This window comes from Eptesicus fuscus, chromosome 5 (genome assembly GCF_027574615.1).
Source record: "Eptesicus fuscus isolate TK198812 chromosome 5, DD_ASM_mEF_20220401, whole genome shotgun sequence".
Lineage (NCBI taxonomy): Eukaryota > Metazoa > Chordata > Mammalia > Chiroptera > Vespertilionidae > Eptesicus > Eptesicus fuscus.
The window spans coordinates 35,113,269-35,119,268 of record NC_072477.1 but is presented as its reverse complement, the minus strand read 5'-3'; positions in this window follow the sequence as shown (position 1 = coordinate 35,119,268).

Here is a 6,000-nt window from a genome sequence, read left to right as displayed (position 1 = left end):
TATTCTGGGGAGCCTCATGTAATGAACGTGAGAACTGGCCACATGAGCTACACATGGTGGGCACATTTACCCATCAGCTTCCATCCCCATTGGCTAAGGCCCACCAGGTTAGCTCCCCTGCATTTCCAGGCTGTGCATATACGAGTGCCCAGGAAGGCCCTACATCAACCCACACCAGGACACCAGAGCAAACTGGGCAGGAAGTAGAGGTGGGCAGTGCATGCCAGAAATGAAGTGCTTCAGGTTGTACCTGCGTAATCTAGTGGAAACCTGTGCAGAACCGATTGCTGCTGCAATGGTTGGAATAAAAGATAGGATTTTTTTTCTCTCTCTCTCTTTTAGTCTAACATTATTCCAATAAAACAATATTTAGAGTGACAAATCCTATTCCATCAGCTGTACTTACTTTCATTTGTAGACCCATCAAAGATAAGAAGGATGGAGAGAGGTTGGGTGAAAATGGTCCAGTGAAAAAGGCCTGGGGCAGCAGGGGGGGGGGGAGTGTGAAAAGCTGTGATTCCTCTTTTTAATAGTGACACAGAGAAGAAAACAATGGACATTACATGGAACATTTGCTTATTTATCTTTAGCCAAGTGCAATCAAATATAGAAAAGATGTGTGTACTATCATAATAAATGACACAAAAATACTAATTAGACTCAAAAGAATTGAACTGAACAGGCCGCTAATCAATTTAGATCACTATTGTAAGTGTATTTTTTCCAATATTTCTCACAGTACTACATATTATCTACACTCATAGTTATACAATCATACCATCTATAATAATAAAAGCGTAATATGCTAATTAGACCAGATAGCCGAATGACCTTCTGGAAGAAGCCATGGTGGTGGGGCCAAGGCAGAGGCAATTAGGGGCAATCAGGCAGGCAGGCAGGTGGTTAGGGGTGATCAGGCAGGCAAGCAGAGTAGTTAGGGGTGATCAGGAAGGCAGGCAGAGGTGGTTAGGGTGATCAGGCAGGCAGGCAGAGTGGTTAGGGGTGATCAGGCAGGCAGGCAGGCCAGCAGTTAGGAGTCAGTGGTCCCGGATTGCGAGAGGGTGCAGGCCGGGTTGAGGGACCGCCCCCCCACCCCCACCCCCATGCACGAATTTCGTGCACAAGGCCTCTAGTCTAATTATAAAAGCAAGAAGGTATTCTCTAACCCCTGAGAGCACAAGAATATGATGTGCTCACTGGCATTGTTTATGGAGCTTTTTCTTCTTTCAACTATGTTTTCATTTACATCATATGGAAGCATCTTGAGGTAAGTGGGCTGTCATAGGCAATCAAACAGCAAATAAATCTTAATGAGAATAAAACAGATTGTTTATTTAAATACAACTTCAGGATTTTCACAGGCTCTTTTTCTTTCTCTTCTTTTTAAAACAACCGTAAAAAATAGTAGCTACAGGAAGATAACAAGATAGCATGGGAATTTTAATCCTGATTTGTGTAAATATATATATATATATATATATATATATATATATATATATATATATATGTAGGGTGCCCCCAAAAAATGTATACACAGTTTAATAGCTGATAACTCAATTTTGAAAATGAAAAGTTTTTTAATAAACACTGCCTTTATAATTATTCAAAGTGTGTGTATACATTTTTGGGACTAGATAGATAGATAGATAGATAGATAAGAGATAGAGATATATATGTATGTATATGATGTGTCATAAATATGCAGAAAAAGTGATTAGAAAAATATAGAGCAAAATGTTAACAATGGTTATCTCTGGGGGTGGGACTGAAATGATAATTATTTTCTTCTTATGCTTTTCTGCATTGTTGCCCTGGGCCCTCCAGAATCCAGCCTTATGTTGGCATGGCAACCATGGAAAACTTGCTTTATATTTTATATGCTAAGGAAGATAAACTACTTGATGATCATCCATGACAACCATTAAAAAGCCACAGAAACCACTCTGCACTGGGACATGGGACATGCATTGCTCATGAGTCTTCAGGCTGCACCTAAATCCCAACCTCAACCTCATATGGGCCAGCTTTGAGAGAAGCTTTTTGGATTTGTTTTCAAGAAAAACAAGATCTTGGGGAATGGGGGAAGGGAGGTTGGATGAAGGTAGTTAAAAGGCACAAACTTCCAGTTACAAGATAAATAAGTACTGGGGAGGTAATATACAACATGATAATTGTAGTTAAACTGCAGTGTGATATATATGAAAATTGCTAAGAGAGATCCTAAAAATTCTCATCACAAGGGAAAAAAGTGTAACTGTATGAGGAGATGGATGATAACTATACTTATTGTAGTATTTATTTTACTATATGTGTAAGTCAGGTTATCATGCTGGACACCACTTCTAGAGCTTTATGCCAACTATGTCACAATAAAATGGGAAAAAATATTAGAAAACTGTTCCATAAGTATAAAATTGGTTCTTAAGAATAATAAATGATCTCATTTTTTTAAAAAGAAAAGGAAAAAAAACAGATCTTGAGCTTTGGTTTTCATGGCAATAAGAACCTCTCATATTAATCTTTATAATCAAGAGAATGCACCAGATCCTAGGTAGTGACTCCTACCTGGTGCTCAACCAAAGTAACAATCACTTGAAGGTGTTTGGAGGGTTTTCCCCGATGTTTAAGTTTTAGTAAATTTAAAGTTATTTCTTTGTAACCTACTATTAAAAGTTACAGAGAATGACCACATACTTACACACACTTTGTAGAAAGTTAAAGCTGCCCTCGCATTTTTGTCAGACTTGTCGATTATTTTTTCTCACGCTGGGCATGCTGGGATCACACAGGGTCATTCCCTCTGGAAGATGGGATGCTGGCCTCCATGATATCTGGAAGGCCTCAAAAGTGTCATGACCCTGGTCAGCTTAAACCACCATCTTTTCCTTCATCTCCACATCTAACCAACCCCCAAGTCCTATTGCTCCTCTGCCCCGAACACCTCTGGATCCCATCCTCCCCCTCCACACGCACTTCTGCAGCTGTGGTCCAGGCAATGGTCCTCTCTCATCTGCATTGCTGCACTGGCCTTTGACTGGTACCTCTGACTCTACTTTACCCGTGCCATCCAGTCTTCTCATGAACTCAGCCCTGATCAGATCACTTCTCAGCATAATACTCTTCCATGATTCCTAGTTGTCCTCAAAACAAAGTCCTAATTCCTTGGCATGACCTAGAAGACCCTTCAGACTCAGATTCATATTTCACACTGCATGCTTTCACCAACCACACCTCCAACCCTCAGTCCCCTAGGGTACCCAGCACTCCAGCCATTCTTAACTATTGAATTTTCCCTGATCTCTCACTACTGGCTTTTGCACGTGGTTCCCCTGGCTGAAACATTTATCCCATTCTCCCCTCTATCTGATTAATCTCTACTCATCCTTCTGGACACAGGTTGGATGTTACTGACTGCGGAGAAACATCCCAGATCTTGGCAAGGTTAAATGTTCCTTTTCTGGATCCCATCATGTCCCCGTGATGAAATGGCCCTTTTAATCCTTCCCCCACTAGTCCATAAGCTCCTTCTGGCCATGGACTATGTCTTGACCCCCAGCTCTTAGCACACTGCCAAACACTTGAAAGATATTCAATAAATACTGACTCAACAGGAAGCGATAACATCATAGAGCTCTTGGTTTACCAACGGTACAATCTCTAGCCATCCTCGCTCCCCTTGACACAGGCCTATGGGATTTGATCAGTTCAATTACAGAACCATTTCAGATTCCTTCTCCTTTCCTTTATCTCTTACACAAATAAGAAAATAGAGGAAGCTGATCACTGGAGGTTTTGTATTAAAATTCCTTTTTGGAAGAGAAAAGCTTTGAATCATCTGGTATTCAAATATCTCTCTGTGTCTGGGAGACTGTACTTAGACTTTCCTAGGTGTATATTTGGTCTGTCTGCTCATGAAAAAAAAGTCTGAAACTTCATAAACTCCATAGTTGTGCTGCATGGCACAAAAGTTTCACATGCTATTGGTCCCCTCCTGAATTTCTCTGTGAACTAGGAAGAAAATATTGATAGGCACAGGACACTGCTTAATAAAAACCCCCGTTTCCTGTCCTGACACCAGGCTCAGTCTTTTAAGACCAGAACAAAAGTCCTCTCCACCTTAAAGATAATAAAATAGTCCAAGTGAGTTCTCCCCTTCCCTTCTCTTCTGTTTGCACTCTCTTCCTGAACCTAGGAATTCTCAAAAGAAAAAGATCTTTCCCCCTGCAGTACATTCTTCTGTTTCTATTCCCCCATTCCTCCATCCTCATCCCACAAAGGGTTACACCTCTCAGCAAAATCAGTCTTGAACTGCATCCATATCTGGAGATTGCAATCTTAGGGTGAGAATTTATATGACAAATTATTAATGGTTATCATTTGTATTACTGCTCCTGCTGCCTCTTGAGGAAGGAAATAGATCTTTGCTTTACTAAGTGAAAGATTTAAGAGGGTTTTTTTTAACCCAAGATTATTTTGTTTTTAAGCAAACTAGAAAAAGGGAGCATATAATTTATTTTTGTACCTTCACTGCTGTTTCCTGGAGAAATTTTTTTCCTTCCTTCTTTCCTTGCTTCCTCTCTTTTATCCTACATACACTTAATGGAAATTTGGGCTAATTAATAAGGAATTGGATATATCTATTACCCAACATGGGATAATCCCAATGCATTTTTAGCCAACAGTGGTTTACAAAATAATTGCTGATTATTTTTTCTGCATGTACTATATTCCCAGCTCTGCTGACAGCCAAAGTTGGTAATCATCAAAGCAAATAATTATACTGGACCCGGATGAGGCTGGGTCCCTGGGCCCGGGTGAGGCCATGTGCCCCTGGGTCCGGGTGAGGCCTTGTGCCCCTGGGTACGGGTGAAGCCGGATCCTGGGTCCGGGTGAGGCCGTGTGCCCCTGGATCCATCCAGGTGAGGCTGGGTCCCGGGCCCGGGTGAGGCCACGCGCCCCTTGGGTCTGGGTGAGGCCAAGTGCCCCTTAGTCTGGGTGAAGCCGTGCCCCTGGGTCCGGCCGAGACCAAACCAGAGGGAGTCGGACCTCCGTTACCACCATTTGTCCACCATCCAGAGCTGAGGGGTCAGTGCTGACATGTACACATAAGGAACTGGTGGACATTGAAATTGGGTCTCAAAAGAACTGTTGGTCCAGAAAGAAACTCGCTACAGATTGATTCATTTGCCTGTCAGCATAACTATTATTGCTCGTCTCACATTCAGTTCTTATAAGTATATATCTAGTGACATATGATCTCGCTCATCTAGGGGAAATGATGAACAACATAGACTGAGGAACAAGAACAGAACCAGAAACAAGGAGGCATCGATCGGACTATCAGGCCTCAGAGGGAGGATAGGGGAGGGTGGGGGGAGGGGGAGAGTGCAACCAAAGGACTTGTGTGCATGCATATGAGCCTATCCAATGGTTAAGTTCAACAGGGGGTTGGGGCATGCGTGGGGAGGGGGGTGGGACGGGAATGGGGGGATGAGGACAAATATGTGACACCTTAATCAATAAAGAAATTTAAAAAAAAAAAGCAAATAATTAGATGTCCCTCCTCAGTCACCCCCAGCTTATCATCAGTCTAATAGCTTCCTCACCAAAAGGAGGTGTGTCCTATGGGGAGGGGGTGCTAAACATACAAATAAGGGCATATTATTTTGTTTTCAAATTATTTCCTATCCCTACAAATGCATATTGTCATCTGAACTCTGCATAATTAAAAAAGGGATTTAACTGAGCTTAATTTCATTTAAAGTAACCGAGCTTCTTTCACCTCCCCTCTTTCTCAGACTTCATTCCCCTCCCACCCATGTTCACTCTGCCTAGAGTAGGTAATTTTCTTTGATGAAGAGGCTGGACACCTGTAGACTTCTGTCGCCTCACAGTCCTGTCCCCAGCTAATGGTCTACCTCATGTGCATTCTTCTCTCACTTTCTCTATCATTTTTTCAAGCATCGGTCCATTCAGAACTTTGGCTTCCTCCAGCACTTT